The following is a 19,171-nucleotide window of genomic DNA, read 5'->3' as shown; positions in this document are numbered from 1 at the left end:
TGGGACGAAACTGGAACACCCGGAGGAAACTCACACGGTCATGGAGAGAATGTACAAACTCCTTATAGGCAGCAGCAGGAATTAAACCCTAATCTGTTATTGCCGGCTGGCACAAAAGAATGATGTATTAAGCACCATGCTACTGTACCATCCCATTGAGTCCCAACCTTGGGTGATTTGTTACATAAAAACTGAATGATGCCATCAGGCTAAATTACCTGTTTTTCGTTTAAAACAAATGGTATAATCCAAATTCTCTTTTCAGGAGCTTGCTAATTTTAAAACAGCAAACCAGATTCTGTCGATGAACTAAAAAAAACACAAAATGAATTTGAAAACAAGGTTCTTGCTCCACAAATATCCACAATGAAAACACAAAAGTTTACACAGTTCAACAGATCACTGAATTTGAATCTGCAACTGTTCATCTACCTCTCTACTAAAAAACCCGAGTCATAATTGATTATACCTCTTCAGGAAAAAAAAACTAGCCTTTCTATACCTTTCATCACAAATAAATCATGTCCGGTCAACACCCTGAAATACCTAACTTGAATCCTCAGTAGTGCCCCTCTCCGATATCCCCTAACCTTTTCACAGCCTTCCTGAAATAGGACAGAGATTAGAGATTAGCAATTAGCTTTACTTGTCATATGATAGGCAGGGGGAGTGCAGGGAGGGAGAGGCAGGCGGAGAGGGGGAGTGCAGGGAGGGAGAGACGGGTGGGGGGGAGCAGAGGGAGGGAGGGAGGGATGGGCGGGGGGAGCGGAGGGAGGGAGGGAGGGACGGGCGAGCGGAGGGAGGGAGGGAGAGACGGGCGGGGGGGAGCGGAGGGAGAGCGGGAGAGACGGGCGGGGGGAGCAGAGGGAGAGAGGGAGAGACGGGCGGGGGGAGAGGAGGGAGAGAGGGAGAGACGGGGAGCGGAGGGAGGGAGGGAGAGACGGGGGAGCGGAGGGAGGGAGGGAGAGACGGGGGAGCGGAGGGAGGGAGGGAGAGACGGGGGAGCGGAGGGAGGGAGGGAGAGATGGGGGTAGTGGAGGGAGGGAGGGAGAGACGGGGTAGTGGAGGGAGGGAGGGAGAGACGGGGGAGTGGAGGGAGGGAGGGAGAGACGGGAGTGGAGGGAGGGAGGGAGAGACGGGGGAGTGGAGGGAGGGAGGGAGAGACGGGGAGCAGTGGGAGGGAGAGACGGGGAGGAGCAGGGAGAGTGGAGGGAGGGAGAGACGGGGGAGTGGAGGGAGAGACGGGGAGTGGAGGGAGAGACGGGGAGTGGAGGGACGGAGAGACGGAGGGAGCGGAGGGAGGGAGGGAGAGACGGGGGGAGCGGAGGGAGGGAGGGAGAGACGGGGGGAGCGGAGGGAGGGAGGGAGAGACGGGGGGAGCGGAGGGAGGGAGGGAGAGACGGGGGGAGCGGAGGGAGGGAGGGAGAGACGGGGGAGTGGAGGGAGGGAGGGAGAGACGGGGGAGGGAGGGAGAGACGGGGGAGTGGAGGGAGGGAGAGACGGGGGAGTGGAGGGAGGGAGGGAGAGACGGGGAGTGGAGGGAGGGAGGGAGAGACGGGGAGTGGAGGGAGAGACAGGGAGTGGAGGGAGGGAGAGACGGGGGGAGCGGAGGGAGGGAGGGAGAGACGGGGGGAGCGGAGGGAGGGAGAGACGGGGGAGCGGAGGGAGGGAGGGAGAGACGGGGAGAGCGGAGGGAGGGATGGAGAGACGGGGGGAGCGGAGGGAGGGAGGGAGAGACGGGGGGAGCGGAGGGAGGGAGGGAGAGACGGGGAGTGGAGGGAGAGACAGGGAGTGGAGGGAGGGAGAGACGGGGGGAGCGGAGGGAGGGAGGGAGAGACGGGGGGAGCGGAGGGAGGGAGAGACGGGGGAGCGGAGGGAGGGAGGGAGAGACGGGGAGAGCGGAGGGAGGGAGGGAGAGACGGGGGGAGCGGAGGGAGGGAGGGAGAGACGGGGGGAGTGGAGGGAGGGAGGGAGGGAGAGGGGGAGCAGTGGGAGGGAGAGACGGGGAGGAGCAGGGAGAGTGGAGGGAGGGAGAGACGGGGGAGTGGAGGGAGGGAGAGACGGGGAGGAGCGGAGGGAGGGAGAGACGGGGGAGTGGAGGGGAGAGAGTGGAGGGAGGGAGGGACAGGGGGAGCAGTGGGAGAGAGGGAGAGACAGGGGGAGCAGAGGGAGAGACGGGGTAGTGGAGGGAGGGAGGGAGAGACGGGGTAGTGGAGGGAGGGAGGGAGAGACGGGGTAGTGGAGGGAGGGAGGGAGAGACGGGGTAGTGGAGGGAGGGAGGGAGAGACGGGGTAGTGGAGGGAGGGAGGGAGAGACGGGGTAGTGGAGGGAGGGAGAGACGGGGTAGTGGAGGGAGGGAGAGACGGGGTAGTGGAGGGAGGGAGAGACGGGGTAGTGGAGGGAGGAAGGGAGAGACGGGGGAGTGGAGGGAGGGAGGGAGAGACGGGGAGTGGAGGGAGAGACGGGGAGTGGAGGGAGAGACAGGGAGTGGAGGGACGGTGAGACGGGGGAGCGGAGGGAGGGAGGGAGAGACGGGGGGAGCGGAGGGAGGGAGGGAGAGACGGGGGGAGAGGAGGGAGGGAGAGACGGGGGGAGCGGAGGGAGGGAGGGAGAGACGGGGGAGTGGAGGGAGGGAGGGAGAGACGGGGAGTGGAGGGAGAGACAGGGAGTGGAGGGAGAGACAGGGAGTGGAGGGAGGGAGAGACGGGGGGAGCAGAGGGAGGGAGGGAGAGACGGGGGAGTGGAGGGAGGGAGGGAGAGACGGGGGAGTGGAGGGAGGGAGGGAGAGACGGGGAGTGGAGGGAGAGACGGGGAGTGGAGGGACGGAGAGACGGAGGGAGCGGAGGGAGGGAGGGAGAGACGGGGGGAGCGGAGGGAGGGAGGGAGAGACGGGGGGAGCGGAGGGAGGGAGGGAGAGACGGGGGAGTGGAGGGAGGGAGGGAGAGACGGGGGAGGGAGGGAGAGACGGGGGAGTGGAGGGAGGGAGAGACGGGGGAGTGGAGGGAGGGAGGGAGAGACGGGGAGTGGAGGGAGGGAGGGAGAGACGGGGAGTGGAGGGAGGGAGGGAGAGACGGGGAGTGGAGGGAGGGAGGGAGAGACGGGGAGTGGAGGGAGAGACAGGGAGTGGAGGGAGGGAGAGACGGGGGGAGCGGAGGGAGGGAGGGAGAGACGGGGGGAGCGGAGGGAGGGAGAGACGGGGGAGCGGAGGGAGGGAGGGAGAGACGGGGAGAGCGGAGGGAGGGAGGGAGAGACGGGGTAGTGGAGGGAGGGAGGGAGAGACGGGGTAGTGGAGGGAGGGAGGGAGAGACGGGGTAGTGGAGTGAGGGAGGGAGAGACGGGGTAGTGGAGGGAGGGAGGGAGAGACGGGGTAGTGGAGGGAGGGAGGGAGAGACGGGGTAGTGGAGGGAGGGAGGGAGAGACGGGGGTGATGGAGGGAGGGAGGGAGAGACGGGGGTGGTGGAGGGAGGGAGGGAGAGACGGGTAGTGGAGAGAGGGAGAGACAGGGGTAGTGGAGCGAGAGACAGGGGTAGTGGACGGAGGGAGGGAGAGAGAGACGGGGGAGTGGAGGGAGACAGGGGTAGTGGAGGGAGGGAGGGAGAGACAGGGGAGTGGAGGGAGAGACGGGGGAGTGGAGGGAGAGACAGGGTAGGGGAGGGAGGGAGAGACGGGGTAGTGGAGGGATGGAGGGAAAGACAGGGGAGTAGAGGGAAGGAGGGAGGGAGAGACGGGGTTAGTGGAGGGAGAGACGGGGTAGTGGAGGGAGAGACGGGGGTAGTGGAGGGAGAGACGGGGGTAGTGGAGGGTGGGAGGGAGAGACAGGGTAGTGGAGGGAGGGACGGGGTAGTGGAGGGAGGTAGGGAGAGACGGGGGTGATGGAGGGAGGGAGGGAGAGACGGGGGTGGTGGAGGGAGGGAGGGAGAGACGGGTAGTGGAGAGAAGGAGAGACAGGGGTAGTGGAGAGAGAGACGGGGGTAGTGGACGGAGGGAGGGAGAGAGAGACGGGGGAGTGGAGGGAGACAGGGGTAGTGGAGGGAGGGAGGGAGAGACAGGGGAGTGGAGGGAGAGACGGGGGAGTGGAGGGAGAGACGGGGGTAGGGGAGGGAGGGAGAGACGGGGGTAGGGGAGGGAGGGACAGACGGGGGTAGGGGAGGGAGGGAGAGACGGGGGTAGGGGAGGGAGGGAGAGACGGGGTAGGGGAGGGAGGGAGAGACGGGGTAGGGGAGGGAGGGACAGATGGGGTAGGGGAGGGAGGGAGAGAGAGACAGGGTAGGGGAGGGAGGGAGGGAGAGACGGGGTAGTGGATGGAGGGAGGGAGAGACGGGGTAGTGGATGGAGGGAGGGAGAGACGGGGTAGTGGACGGAGGGAGGGAGACACGGGGTAATGGAGGGAGAGACGGGGTAGTGGAGGCAGGGAGAGAAAGACAGGGGAGTGGGGGAAGTGGAGGGAAGGAGGGAGGGAGAGACGGTGGAGTGGAGGGAGACATGAGGTAGTGGAGGGAGAAACGGGGCTAGTGGAGGGAGAAACGGGGCTAGTGGAGAGGGGGAGGGAGAGACGGGGGAGCGGAGGGAGGGAGGGAGAGACGGGGTAGTGGAGGGAGGGAGGGAGAGACGGGGTAGTGGAGGGAGGGAGAGACGGGGTAGTGCAGGGAGGGAGAGACGGGGTAGTGGAGGGATGGAGGGAAAGACAGGGGAGTGGGGGGAGTGGAGGGAAGGAGGGAGGGAGAGACGGGGGAGTGGAGGGAGAGACGGGGTAGTGGAGGGTGGGAAGGGGTAGTGGAGGGAGGGAGAGATGGGTAGTGGAGGGAGGGAGAGACGGGGTAGTGGAGGGAGAGAGAGACGGGGTAGTGGAGGGAGGGAGAGACGGGGTAGTGGAGGGAGATAGGGAGAGACGGGGGTGGTGGAGGGAGGGAGGGAGAGACGGGTAGTGGAGGGAGGGAGGGAGAGACGGGTAGTGGAGGGAGGGAGGGAGAGACGGGTAGTGGAGGAAGGGAGGGAGAGACGGGTAGTGGAGGGAGGGAGGGAGAGACAGGGGTAGTGGAGCGAGAGACGGGGGTAGTGGACGGAGGGAGGGAGAGACGGGGGAGCGGAGAGAGGGACAGACGGGGGAGCGGAGGGATGGAAAGACGGGGGTAGTGGAGGGAGGTAGGGAGAGAGGGGGTAGTGGAGGGAGGGAGGGAGAGAGGGGGTAGTGGAGGGAGGGAGGGAGAGACGGGGGAGAGCGGAGGGAGGGAGGGAGAGATGGGGGAGTGGAGGGAGGGAGAGACGGGGGTAGCGGAGGGAGGGAGAGACGGGGTAGTGGAGGGAGGGAGGGAGAGAGGGGGTAGTGGAGGGAGGGAGGAAGAGAGGGGGTAGTGGAGGGAGGGAGGGAGAGAGGGGGTAGTGGAGGGAGGGAGGGAGAGAGGAGGTAGTGGAGGGAGGGAGGGAGAGAGGGGGTAGTGGAGGGAGGGAGGGAGAGAGGGGTAGTGGAGGGAGGGAGGGAGAGAGGGGGTAGTGGAGGGAGGGAGGGAGAAAGGGGGTAGTGGAGGGAGGGAGAGACGGGGTAGTGGAGGGAGGGAGAGACGGGGTAGTGGAGGGAGGGAGAGACAGGGTAGTGGAGGGAGGGAGGGAGAGATGGGGTAGTGGAGGGAGGGAGGGAGAGACGGGGTAGTGGAGGGAGACACGGGGGTAGTGAAGGGAGGGAGGGAGAGACGGTGTAGTGGAGGGAGACACGGGGAAGTGGAGGGAGGGAGGGAGAGACGGGGTAGTGGAGGGAGGGAGAGACAGGGGGTAGTGAAGGGAGACACAGGGGTAGTGAAGGGAGGGAGGGAGAGACGGTGTAGTGGAGGGAGGGAGAGACAGGGGGTAGTGAAGGGAGACACAGGGGTAGTGAAGGGAGGGAGGGAGAGACGGGGTAGTGGAGGGAGGGAGGGAGAGACGGGGTAGTGGAGGGAGGGAGGGAGAGACGGGGAAGTGGAGGGAGGGAGAGACGGGGTAATGGAGGGAGGGAGAGACGGGGTAATGGAGGGAGGGACGGGGTAGTGGAGGGAGAGACGGGAGTAGCGGAGGGAGGGAGAGACGGGGTAGCGGAGGGAGGGAGAGACGGGGTAGCGGAGGGAGGGAGAGATACGGGGTAGCGGAGGGAGGGAGAGATACGGGGTAGCGGAGGGAGGGAGAGAGATACGGGGTAGCGGAGGGAGGGAGAGACGGGGGTAGCGGAGGGAGGGAGAGACGGGGGTAGTGGAGGGAGAGACGGGGGTAGTGGAGGGAGAGACGGGGTAGTGGAGGGAGAGACGGGAGTAGTGGAGGGAGAGACGGGAGTAGTGGAGGGAGAGACGGGGCAGCGGAGGGAGGGAGCGAGAGACGGGGCAGCGGAGGGAGGGAGCGAGAGACGGGGCAGCGGAGGGAGGGAGCGAGAGACGGGGCAGCGGAGGGAGGGAGCGAGAGACGGGGCAGCGGAGGGAGGGAGCGAGAGACGGGGCAGCGGAGGGAGGGAGCGAGAGACGGGGCAGCGGAGGGAGGGAGCGAGAGACGGGGCAGCGGAGGGAGGGAGCGAGAGACGGGGGAGTGGAGGGAGGGAGCGAGGGATGGGAGAGTGGAGGGAGGGAGGGAGAGACTGGGGAGTGGAGGGAGGGAGGGAGAGACGGGGAGTGGAGAGGGAGACGGGGGGAGCGGAGGGAGGGAGGGAGAGACGGGGAGGAGCAGAGGGAGGGAGGGACAGGGGATTGGAGGGGGAGAGAGTGGAGGGAGGGAGGGAGAGGGGGAGCAGTGGGAGGAAGAGACGGGGAGGAGTGGGGAGAGTGGAGGGAAGGAGAGACGGGGGAGTGGAGGGAGGGAGGGAGACACGGGGGAGTGGAGGGGAGAGAGTGGAGGGAGGGAGGGACAGGGGGAGCAGTGGGAGAGAGGGAGAGACGGGGAAGCGGAGGGAGGGAGAGACGGGGGAGAGCGGAGGGAGGGAGGGAGAGATGGGGGAGTGGAGGGAGGGAGAGACGGGGGTAGCGGAGGGAGGGAGAGACGGGGTAGCGGAGGGAGGGGAGAGAGGGGGTAGTGGAGGGAGGGAGGGAGAGAGGGGGTAGTGGAGGGAGGGAGGGAGAGAGGAGGTAGTGGAGGGAGGGAGGGAGAGAGGAGGTAGTGGAGGGAGGGAGGGAGAGAGGGGGTAGTGGAGGGAGGGAGGGAGAAAGGGGGTAGTGGAGGGAGGGAGAGACGGGGTAGTGGAGGGAGGGAGAGACGGGGTAGTGGAGGGAGGGAGAGACGGGGTAGTGGAGGGAGGGAGGGAGAGACAGGGGGTAGTGAAGGGAGACACAGGGGTAGTGAAGGGAGGGAGGGAGAGACGGTTTAGTGGAGGGAGACACGGGGAAGTGGAGGGAGGGAGGGAGAGACGGGGTAGTGGAGGGAGGTAGGGAGAGACGGGGTAGTGGAGGGAGGTAGGGAGAGACGGGGTAGTGGAGGGAGGGAGGGAGAGACGGGGTAGTGGAGGGAGACACGGGGGTAGTGAAGGGAGGGAGGGAGAGACGGGGTAGTGGAGGGAGGGAGGGAGAGACGGGGTAGTGGAGGGAGGGAGGGAGAGACGGGGTAGTGGAGGGAGGGAGGGAGAGACGGGGTAGTGGAGGGAGGGAGAGACGGGGGGTAGTGAAGGGAGACACAGGGGTAGTGAAGGGAGGGAGGGAGAGATGGTGTAGTGGAGGGAGACACGGGGAAGTGGAGGGAGGGAGGGAGAGACGGGGTAGTGGAGGGACGGAGAGACAGGGGGTAGTGAAGGGAGACACAGGGGTAGTGAAGGGAGGGAGGGAGAGACGGGGTAGTGGAGGGAGACATGGGGGTATGGAAGGAGGGAGGGAGAGACGGGAGAGTGGAGGGAGAGACGGGGTAGTGGAGGGAGGGAGGGAGAGACGGGGTAGTGGAGGGAGCGAGGGAGAGACGGGTAGTGGAGGGAGGGAGAGACGGGGTAGTGGAGGGAGGGAGAGACGGGGTAGTGGAGGGAGGGAGAGACGGGGTAGTGAAGGGAGCGAGGGAGAGACGGGGTAGTGGAGGGAGCGAGGGAGAGACGGGGGTAGTGGAGGGAGGGAGGGAGAGACGGGGTAGTGGAGGGAGGGAGAGACGGGGTAGTGGAGGGAGGGAGGGAGAGACGGGGTAGGGAAGGGAGGGAGGGAGAGACGGGGTAGTGGAGGGAGGCACGGGGGAGTGGAGGGAGGGAGGGAGAGACGGGGGAGTGGAGGGAGGGAGGGAGAGACGGGGTAATGGAGGGAGAGACAGGGGTAGTGGAGGGAGGGAGAGACGGGGTAGTGGAGGCAGGGAGAGACGGGGTAGTGGAGGGAGAGACGGGGGTAGTGGAGGGAGAAACAGGGGTAGTGGAGGCAGGGAGGGAAAGACAGGGGAGTGGGGGAGTGGACGGAAGGAGGGAGTGAGAGACGGGGCTAGTAGAGGGAAAGACGCGGGTAGTGGAGGGAGGGAGGGAGAGACGGGGGAGTGGAGAGAGAGATGGGGGAGTGGAGGGAGAGATGGGGGAGTGGAGGAAGTGACGGGGGAGTGGAGGGAGTGAGGGAGGGAGAGACGGGGGTAGTGGAGGGAGACACGTGGGTAGTGAAGGGAGACACGTGGGTAGTGGAGGGAGGGAGAGACGGGGTAGTGGAGGGAGGGGGAGACGGGGTAATGGAGGGAGGGGGAGACGGGGTAATGGAGGGAGGGGGAGACGGGGTAATGGAGGGAGGGGGAGACGGGGTAGTGAAGGGAGGGAGAGAGAGACGGGGGAGTGGAGGGAGGGAGAGACGGGGTAGTGGAGGGAGACACGGGGGTAGTGAAGGGAGGGAGAGACGGGGTAGTGGAGGGAGGGAGAGACGGGGGAGTGGAGGGAGACACGGGGTAGTGGAGGGAGGGGGAGACGGGGTAGTGGAGGGAGGGGGAGACGGGGTAGTGGAGGGAGGGGGAGACGGGGTAGTGGAGGGAGGGAGAGACGGGGTAGTGGAGGGAGGGAGAGACGGGGTAGTGGAGGGAGGGAGAGACGGGGTAGTGGAGGGAGACACGGGGGTAGTGAAGGGAGGCAGGGAGAGACGGGGGAGTGGAGGGAGGGAGAGACGGGGGAGTGGAGGGAGGGAGAGACGGGGTAGTGGAGGGAGACAGGGAGAGACGGGGGAAGTGGAGGGAGGGAGAGACGGGTAGTGGAGGGAGGGGGAGACGGGGTAGTGGAGGGAGGGGGAGACGGGGTAGTGGAGGGAGGGGGAGACGGGGTAGTGGAGGGAGGGGGAGACGGGGTAGTGGAGGGAGGGAGAGACGGGGTAGTGGAGGGAGGGAGAGACGGGGTAGTGGAGGGAGGGAGAGACGGGGTAGTGGAGGGAGGGAGAGACGGGTAGTGGAGGGAGGAGAGACGGGTAGTGGAGGGAGGGAGAGACGGGTAGTGGAGGGAGGGAGAGACGGGGTAGTGGAGGGAGGGAGAGACGGGTAGTGGAGGGAGGGGGAGACGGGGTAGTGGAGGGAGGGGGAGACGGGGTAGTGGAGGGAGGGGGAGACGGGGTAGTGGAGGGAGGGAGAGACGGGTAGTGGAGGGAGGGGGAGACGGGGTAGTGGAGGGAGGGAGAGACGGGTAGTGGAGGGAGGGGGAGACGGGGTAGTGGAGGGAGGGAGAGACGGGTAGTGGAGGGAGGGAGAGACGGGTAGTGGAGGGAGGGAGAGACGGGTAGTGGAGGGAGGGAGAGACGGGTAGTGGAGGGAGGGAGAGACGGGGTAGTGGAGGGAGGGGGAGACGGGGTAGTGGAGGGAGGGGGAGACGGGGTAGTGGAGGGAGGGGGAGACGGGGTAGTGGAGGGAGGGGGAGACGGGGTAGTGGAGGGAGGGGGAGACGGGGTAGTGGAGGGAGGGGGAGACGGGGTAGTGGAGGGAGGGGGAGACGGGGTAGTGGAGGGAGGGGGAGACGGGGTAGTGGAGGGAGGGGGAGACGGGGTAGTGGAGGGAGGGGGAGACGGGGTAGTGGAGGGAGGGGGAGACGGGGTAGTGGAGGGAGGGAGAGACGGGGTAGTGGAGGGAGGGAGAGACGGGGTAGTGGAGGGAGCGAGGGAGAGACGGGGTAGTGGAGGGAGCGAGGGAGAGACGGGGTAGTGGAGGGAGCGAGGGAGAGACGGGGGTAGTGGAGGGAGGGAGGGAGAGACGGGGTAGTGGAGGAAGGGAGGGAGAGACGGGGTAGTGGAGGGAGGGAGGGAGAGACGGGGTAGGGAAGGGAGGGAGGGAGAGACGGGGGAGTGGAGGGAGGCACGGGGGAGTGGAGGGAGGGAGGGAGAGACGGGGGAGTGGAGGGAGAGAGGGAGAGACGGGGTAATGGAGGGAGAGACAGGGGTAGTGGAGGCAGGGAGAGACGGGGTAGTGGAGGGAGAGACGGGGTAGTGGAGGGAGAAACAGGGGTAGTGGAGGCAGGGAGGGAAAGACGGGAGTGGGGGAGTGGACGGAAGGAGAGAGTGAGAGACGGGGCTAGTAGAGGGAAAGACGCGGGTAGTGGAGGGAGGGAGGGAGAGACGGGGGAGTGGAGAGAGAGATGTGGGAGTGGAGGGAGAGATGGGGGAGTGGAGGAAGTGACGGGGGAGTGGAGGGAGTGAGGGAGGGAGAGACGGGGGTAGTGGAGGGAGACACGTGGGTAGTGAAGGGAGGGAGAGACGGGGTAGTGGAGGGAGGGAGAGACGGGGTAATGGAGGGAGGGGGAGACAGGGGGTAGTGAAGGGAGACACAGGGGTAGTGAAGGGAGGGAGGGAGAGACGGGGTAGTGGAGGGAGACATGGGGGTATGGAGGGAGGGAGGGAGAGACGGGAGAGTGGAGGGAGAGACGGGGTAGTGGAGGGAGGGAGGGAGAGACGGGGTAGTGGAGGGAGCGAGGGAGAGACGGGTAGTGGAGGGAGGGAGAGACGGGGTAGTGGAGGGAGGGAGAGACGGGGTAGTGGAGGGAGGGAGAGACGGGGTAGTGAAGGGAGCGAGGGAGAGACGGGGTAGTGGAGGGAGCGAGGGAGAGACGGGGGTAGTGGAGGGAGGGAGGGAGAGACGGGGTAGTGGAGGGAGGGAGAGACGGGGTAGTGGAGGGAGGGAGGGAGAGACGGGGTAGGGAAGGGAGGGAGGGAGAGACGGGGTAGTGGAGGGAGGCACGGGGGAGTGGAGGGAGGGAGGGAGAGACGGGGGAGTGGAGGGAGGGAGGGAGGGACGGGGTAATGGAGGGAGAGACAGGGGTAGTGGAGGGAGGGACAGACGGGGTAGTGGAGGCAGGGAGAGACGGGGTAGTGGAGGGAGAGACGGGGGTAGTGGAGGGAGAAACAGGGGTAGTGGAGGCAGGGAGGGAAAGACAGGGGAGTGGGGGAGTGGACGGAAGGAGGGAGTGAGAGACGGGGCTAGTAGAGGGAAAGACGCGGGTAGTGGAGGGAGGGAGGGAGAGACGGGGGAGTGGAGAGAGAGATGGGGGAGTGGAGGGAGAGATGGGGGAGTGGAGGAAGTGACGGGGGAGTGGAGGGAGTGAGGGAGGGAGAGACGGGGGTAGTGGAGGGAGACACGTGGGTAGTGAAGGGAGACACGTGGGTAGTGAAGGGAGGGAGAGACGGGGTAGTGGAGGGAGGGAGAGACGGGGTAGTGAAGGGAGGGAGAGAGAGAGACGGGGGAGTGGAGGGAGGGAGCGACGGGGTAGTGGAGGGAGACACGGGGGTAGTGAAGGGAGGGAGAGACGGGGTAGTGGAGGGAGGGAGAGACGGGGGAGTGGAGGGAGACACGGGGTAGTGGAGGGAGACACGGGGTAGTGGAGGGAGGGGGAGACGGGGTAGTGGAGGGAGGGGGAGACGGGGTAGTGGAGGGAGGGGGAGACGGGGTAGTGGAGGGAGGGGAGACGGGGTAGTGGAGGGAGGGGGAGACGGGGTAGTGGAGGGAGCGAGGGAGAGACGGGGTAGTGGAGGGAGCGAGGGAGAGACGGGGGTAGTGGAGGGAGGGAGGGAGAGACGGGGTAGTGGAGGAAGGGAGGGAGAGACGGGGTAGTGGAGGGAGGGAGGGAGAGACGGGGTAGGGAAGGGAGGGAGGGAGAGACGGGGGAGTGGAGGGAGGCACGGGGGAGTGGAGGGAGGGAGGGAGAGACGGGGGAGTGGAGGGAGGGAGGGAGAGACGGGGTAATGGAGGGAGAGACAGGGGTAGTGGAGGGAGGGAGAGACGGGGTAGTGGAGGCAGTGAGAGACGGGGTAGTGGAGGGAGAGACGGGGTAGTGGAGGGAGAAACAGGGGTAGTGGAGGCAGGGAGGGAAAGACAGGGGAGTGGGGGAGTGGACGGAAGGAGGGAGTGAGAGACGGGGCTAGTAGAGGGAAAGACGCGGGTAGTGGAGGGAGGGAGGGAGAGATGGGGGAGTGGAGGAAGTGATGGGGGAGTGGAGGAAGTGATGGGGGAGTGGAGGGAGTGAGGGAGGGAGAGACGGGGGTAGTGGAGGGAGACACGTGGGTAGTGAAGGGAGACACGTGGGTAGTGAAGGGAGGGAGAGACGGGGTAGTGGAGGGAGGGAGAGACGGGGTAATGGAGGGAGGGGGAGACGGGGTAGTGGAGGGAGGGAGAGACGGGGTAATGGAGGGAGGGGGAGACGGGGTAGTGAAGGGAGGGAGAGAGAGACGGGGGAGTGGAGGGAGGGAGAGACGGGGTAGTGGAGGGAGACACGGGGGTAGTGAAGGGAGGGAGAGACGGGGTAGTGGAGGGAGGGAGAGACGGGGGAGTGGAGGGAGACACGGGGTAGTGGAGGGAGGGGGAGACGGGGTAGTGGAGGGAGGGGGAGACGGGGTAGTGGAGGGAGGGAGAGACGGGTAGTGGAGGGAGGGAGAGACGGGGTAGTGGAGGGAGGGAGAGACGGGGTAGTGGAGGGAGGGAGAGACGGGGTAGTGGAGGGAGACACGGGGGTAGTGAAGGGAGGCAGGGAGAGACGGGGGAGTGGAGGGAGGGAGAGACGGGGGAGTGGAGGGAGGGAGAGACGGGGGAGTGGAGGGAGACACGGGGTAGTGGAGGGAGGGAGGGAGAGACGGGGTAGTGGAGGGAGACAGGGAGAGACGGGGGAAGTGGAGGGAGGGAGAGACGGGTAGTGGAGGGAGGGAGAGACGGGGTAGTGGAGGGAGGGGGAGACGGGGTAGTGGAGGGAGGGGGAGACGGGGTAGTGGAGGGAGGGGGAGACGGGGTAGTGGAGGGAGGGGGAGACGGGGTAGTGGAGGGAGGGAGAGACGGGGTAGTGGAGGGAGCGAGGGAGAGACGGGGTAGTGGAGGGAGCGAGGGAGAGACGGGGGTAGTGGAGGGAGGGAGGGAGAGACGGGGTAGTGGAGGAAGGGAGGGAGAGACGGGGTAGTGGAGGGAGGGAGGGAGAGACGGGGTAGGGAAGGGAGGGAGGGAGAGACGGGGGAGTGGAGGGAGGCACGGGGGAGTGGAGGGAGGGAGGGAGAGACGGGGGAGTGGAGGGAGGGAGGGAGAGACGGGGTAATGGAGGGAGAGACAGGGGTAGTGGAGGGAGGGAGAGACGGGGTAGTGGAGGCAGGGAGAGACGGGGTAGTGGAGGGAGAGACGGGGTAGTGGAGGGAGAAACAGGGGTAGTGGAGGCAGGGAGGGAAAGACAGGGGAGTAGGGGAGTGGACGGAAGGAGGGAGTGAGAGACGGGGCTAGTAGAGGGAAAGACGCGGGTAGTGGAGGGAGGGAGGGAGAGACGGGGGAGTGGAGAGAGAGATGGGGGAGTGGAGGGAGAGATGGGGGAGTGGAGGAAGTGACGGGGGAGTGGAGGGAGTGAGGGAGGGAGAGACGGGGGTAGTGGAGGGAGACACGTGGGTAGTGAAGGGAGACACGTGGGTAGTGAAGGGAGGGAGAGACGGGGTAGTGGAGGGAGGGAGAGACGGGGTAATGGAGGGAGGGGGAGACGGGGTAGTGAAGGGAGGGAGAGAGAGACGGGGGAGTGGAGGGAGGGAGAGACGGGGTAGTGGAGGGAGACACGGGGGTAGTGAAGGGAGGGAGAGACGGGGTAGTGGAGGGAGGGAGAGACGGGGGAGTGGAGGGAGACACGGGGTAGTGGAGGGAGGGGGAGACGGGGTAGTGGAGGGAGGGGGAGACGGGGTAGTGGAGGGAGGGAGAGACGGGTAGTGGAGGGAGGGAGAGACGGGGTAGTGGAGGGAGGGAGAGACGGGTTAGTGGAGGGAGGGAGAGTCGGGGTAGTGGAGGGAGACACGGGGGTAGTGAAGGGAGGCAGGGAGAGACGGGGGAGTGGAGGGAGGGAGAGACGGGGGAGTGGAGGGAGACACGGGGTAGTGGAGGGAGGGAGGGAGAGACGGGGTAGTGGAGGGAGGGAGAGACGGGTAGTGGAGGGAGGGGGAGACGGGTAGTGGAGGGAGGGGGAGACGGGGTAGTGGAGGGAGGGGGAGACGGGGTAGTGGAGGGAGGGGGAGACGGGGTAGTGGAGGGAGGGGGAGACGGGTAGTGGAGGGAGGGAGAGACGGGGTAGTGGAGGGAGGGGGAGACGGGGTAGTGGAGAGAGGGGGAGACGCGGTAGTGGAGGGAGGGGGAGACGGGGTAGTGGAGGGAGGGGGAGACGGGGTAGTGGAGGGAGGGGGAGACGGGGTAGTGGAGGGAGGGAGAGATGGGGTAGTGGAGGGAGGGGGAGACGGGGTAGTGGAGGGAGGGGGAGACGGGGTAGTGGAGGGAGGGGGAGACGGGTAGTGGAGGGAGGGGGAGACGGGGTAGTGGAGGGAAGGAGAGACGGGGTAATGGAGGGAGGGGGAGACGGGGTAGTGGATGGAGGGAGAGACGGGGTAGTGGAGGCAGGGAGAGACGGGGTAGTGGAGGGAGCGACGGGGTAGTGGAGGGAGACACGGGGGTAGTGAAGGGAGGGAGAGACGGGGTAGTGGAGGGAGGGAGAGACGAGGGAGTGGAGGGAGGGAGAGACGAGGGAGTGGAGGGAGACACGGGGTAGTGGAGGGAGACACGGGGTAGTGGAGGGAGGGGGAGACGGGGTAGTGGAGGGAGGGGGAGACGGGGTAGTGGAGGGAGGGGGAGACGGGTAGTGGAGGGAGGGAGAGACGGGGTAGTGGAGGGAGGGAGAGACGGGGTAGTGGAGGGAGGGAGAGACGGGGTAGTGGAGGGAGACACGGGGGTAGTGAAGGGAGGCAGGGAGAGACGGGGGAGTGGAGGGAGGGAGAGACGGGGGAGTGGAGGGAGACACGGGGTAGTGGAGGGAGGGAGGGAGAGACAGGGTAGTGGAGGGAGACAGGGAGAGACGGGGGAAGTGGAGGGAGGGAGAGACGGGTAGTGGAGGGAGGGGGAGACGGGGTAGTGGAGGGAGGGGGAGACGGGGTAGTGGAGGGAGGGAGAGACGGGTAGTGGAGGGAGGGGGAGACGGGGTAGTGGAGGGAGGGAGAGACGGGTAGTGGAGGGAGGGGGAGACAGGGTAGTGGAGGGAGGGAGAGACGGGTAGTGGAGGGAGGGGGAGACGGGGTAGTGGAGGGAGGGAGAGACGGGGTAATGGAGGGAGGGGGAGACGGGGTAGTGGAGGGAGGGAGAGACGGGTAGTGGAGGGAGGGAGAGACGGGTAGTGGAGGGAGGGAGAGACGGGTAGTGGAGGGAGGGAGAGACGGGGTAGTGGAGGGAGGGGGAGACGGGGTAGTGGAGGGAGGGAGAGACGGGGTAGTGGAGGGAGGGAGAGACGGGGTAGTGGAGGGAGGGGGAGACGGGGTAGTGGAGGGAGGGGGAGACGGGGTAGTGGAGGGAGGGGGAGACGGGGTAGTGGAGGGAGGGGGAGACGGGGTAGTGGAGGGAGGGGGAGACGGGGTAGTGGAGGGAGGGGGAGACGGGGTAGTGGAGGGAGCGAGGGAGAGACTGGGTAGTGGAGGGAGCGAGGGAGAGACGGGGGTAGTGGAGGGAGGGAGGGAGAGACGGGGTAGTGGAGGAAGGGAGGGAGAGACGGGGTAGTGGAGGGAGGGAGGGAGAGACGGGGTAGTGGAGGGAGGGAGGGAGAGACGGGTTAGTGGAGGGAGGGAGAGTCGGGGTAGTGGAGGGAGACACGGGGGTAGTGAAGGGAGGCAGGGAGAGACGGGGGAGTGGAGGGAGGGAGAGACGGGGGAGTGGAGGGAGACACGGGGTAGTGGAGGGAGGGAGGGAGAGACGGGGTAGTGGAGGGAGGGGGAGACGGGGTAGTGGAGGGAGGGGGAGACGGGTAGTGGAGGGAGGGGGAGACGGGGTAGTGGAGGGAGGGGGAGACGGGGTAGTGGAGGGAGGGAGAGACGGGTAGTGGAGGGAGGGGGAGACGGGGTAGTGGAGGGAGGGGGAGACGGGGTAGTGGAGGGAGGGGGAGACGCGGTAGTGGAGGGAGGGGGAGACGCGGTAGTGGAGGGAGGGGGAGACGCGGTAGTGGAGGGAGGGGGAGACGGGGTAGTGGAGGGAGGGGGAGACGGGGTAGTGGAGGGAGGGGGAGACGGGGTAGTGGAGGGAGGGGGAGACGGGGTAGTGGAGGGAGGGGGAGACGGGGTAGTGGAGGGAGGGGGAGACGGGGTAGTGGAGGGAGGGGGAGACGGGGTAGTGGAGGGAGGGGGAGACGGGTAGTGGAGGGAGGGGGAGACGGGTAGTGGAGGGAGGGGGAGACGGGTAGTGGAGGGAGGGGGAGACGGGGTAGTGGAGGGAAGGAGAGACGGGGTAATGGAGGGAGGGGGAGACGGGGTAGTGGAGGGAGGGAGAGACGGGGTAGTGGAGGCAGGGAGAGACGGGGTAGTGGAGGGAGAGACGGGGGTAGTGGAGGGAGAAACAGGGGTAGTGGAGGCAGGGAGGGAAAGACAGGGGAGTGGGGGAGTGGACGGAAGGAGGGAGTGCGAGACGGGGCTAGTAGAGGGAAAGACGCGGGTAGTGGAGGGAGGGAGGGAGAGACGGGGGAGTGGAGAGAGAGATGGGGGAGTGGAGGGAGAGATGGGGGAGTGGAGGAAGTGACGGGGGAGTGGAGGGAGTGAGGGAGGGAGAGACGGGGGTAGTGGAGGGAGACACGTGGGTAGTGAAGGGAGACACGTGGGTAGTGAAGGGAGGGAGAGACGGGGTAGTGGAGGGAGGGAGAGACGGGGTAGTGGAGGGAGGGGGAGACGGGGTAGTGGAGGGAGGGGGAGACGGGGTAGTGAAGGGAGGGAGAGAGAGAGACGGGGGAGTGGAGGGAGGGAGCGACGGGGTAGTGGAGGGAGACACGGGGGTAGTGAAGGGAGGGAGAGACGGGGTAGTGGAGGGAGGGAGAGACGGGGGAGTGGAGGGAGACACGGGGTAGTGGAGGGAGACACGGGGTAGTGGAGGGAGGGGGAGACGGGGTAGTGGAGGGAGGGGGAGACGGGGTAGTGGAGGGAGGGGGAGACGGGGTAGTGGAGGGAGGGGGAGACGGGGTAGTGGAGGGAGGGGGAGACGGGGTAGTGGAGGGAGGGGGAGACGGGGTAGTGGAGGGAGGGAGAGACGGGTAGTGGAGGGAGGGAGAGACGGGGTAGTGGAGGGAGGGAGAGACGGGGTAGTGGAGGGAGGGAGAGACGGGGTAGTGGAGGGAGACACGGGGGTAGTGAAGGGAGGCAGGGAGAGACGGGGGAGTGGAGGAAGGGAGAGACGGGGGAGTGGAGGGAGACACGGGGTAGTGGAGGGAGGGAGGGAGAGACAGGGTAGTGGAGGGAGACAGGGAGAGACGGGGGAAGTGGAGGGAGGGAGAGACGGGTAGTGGAGGGAGGGGGAGACGGGGTAGTGGAGGGAGGGGGAGACGGGGTAGTGGAGGGAGGGAGAGACGGGTAGTGGAGGGAGGGGGAGACGGGGTAGTGGAGGGAGGGAGAGACGGGTAGTGGAGGGAGGGGGAGACGGGGTAGTGGAGGGAGGGAGAGACGGGGTAGTGGAGGGAGGGGGAGACGGGGTAGTGGAGGGAGGGAGAGACGGGGTAATGGAGGGAGGGGGAGACGGGGTAGTGGAGGGAGGGAGAGACGGGTAGTGGAGGGAGGGAGAGACGGGTAGTGGAGGGAGGGAGAGACGGGGTAGTGGAGGGAGGGGGAGACGGGGTAGTGGAGGGAGGGGGAGACGGGGTAGTGGAGGGAGGGGGAGACGGGGTAGTGGAGGGAGGGGGAGACGGGGTAGTGGAGGGAGGGGGAGACGGGGTAGTGGAGGGAGGGGGAGACGGGGTAGTGGAGGGAGGGGGAGACGGGGTAGTGGAGGGAGGGGGAGACGGGGTAGTGGAGGGAGCGAGGGAGAGACGGGGTAGTGGAGGGAGCGAGGGAGAGACGGGGGTAGTGGAGGGAGGGAGGGAGAGACGGGGTAGTGGAGGAAGGGAGGGAGAGACGGGGTAGTGGAGGGAGGGAGGGAGAGACGGGGTAGGGAAGGGAGGGAGGGAGAGACGGGGGAGTGGAGGGAGGCACGGGGGAGTGGAGGGAGGGAGGGAGAGACGGGGGAGTGGAGGGAGGGAGAGACGGGGTAGTGGAGGGAGACACGGGGGTAGTGAAGGGAGGCAGGGAGAGACGGGGGAGTGGAGGGAGGGAGAGACGGGGGAGTGGAGGGAGACACGGGGTAGTGGAGGGAGGGAGGGAGAGACGGGGTAGTGGAGGGAGACAGGGAGAGACGGGGGAAGTGGAGGGAGGGAGAGACGGGGTAGTGGAGGGAGGGAGAGACGGGGTAGTGGAGGGAGGGAGAGACGGGTAGTGGAGGGAGGGAGAGACGGGTAGTGGAGGGAGGGAGAGACGGGGTAGTGGAGGGAGGGGGAGACGGGGTAGTGGAGGGAGGGGGAGACGGGGTAGTGGAGGGAGGGGGAGACGCGGTAGTGGAGGGAGGGGGAGACGGGGTAGTGGAGGGAGGGGGAGACGGGGTAGTGGAGGGAGGGAGAGACGGGGTAGTGGAGGGAGGGGGAGACGGGGTAGTGGAGGGAGGGGGAGACGGGGTAGTGGAGGGAGGGGGAGACGGGGTAGTGGAGGGAGGGGGAGACGGGGTAGTGGAGGGAAGGAGAGACGGGGTAATGGAGGGAGGGGGAGACGGGGTAGTGGAGGGAGGGAGAGACGGGGTAGTGGAGGGAGGGAGAGACGGGTAGTGGAGGGAGGGAGAGACGGGGTAGTGGAGGGAGGGGGAGACGGGGTAGTGGAGGGTGGGAAGGGGTAGTGGAGGGAGGGGGAGACGGGGTAGTGGAGGGAGGGAGAGACGGGGTAGTGGAGGGAGGGGGAGACGGGGTAGTGGAGGGAGGGGGAGACGGGGTAGTGGA

General features: G+C 66.6%; 1 protein-coding gene across 13 annotated transcripts in view; it reads right to left on the bottom strand.

Annotated features, from left to right (window-relative positions):
- The window catches only part of LOC140212728 (palmitoyl-protein thioesterase ABHD10, mitochondrial-like), a 137,163-nt gene that overhangs the window by 93,875 nt on the left and 24,117 nt on the right, over positions 1 to 19,171 (bottom strand). For 11 of the 13 annotated variants that reach the window (XR_011889789.1, XR_011889790.1, XM_072283852.1 and 8 more), the window contains one exon: positions 219 to 309. The exons of 1 other annotated variant lie outside the window; for it this stretch is intronic. The gene's annotated coding sequence lies outside the window, so the exon portion shown is untranslated. Of the gene's footprint in view, positions 1 to 218; positions 310 to 551; positions 606 to 19,171 lie in introns of all 13 variants that reach the window. One more of the 13 variants, XM_072283854.1, reaches the window with a different exon arrangement.

This window comes from Mobula birostris, chromosome 20, assembly GCF_030028105.1.
Source record: "Mobula birostris isolate sMobBir1 chromosome 20, sMobBir1.hap1, whole genome shotgun sequence".
NCBI lineage: Eukaryota > Metazoa > Chordata > Chondrichthyes > Myliobatiformes > Myliobatidae > Mobula > Mobula birostris.
The sequence above is the reverse complement of the archived record's forward strand: the minus strand, read 5'-3'. Positions and strand labels throughout refer to the sequence as shown.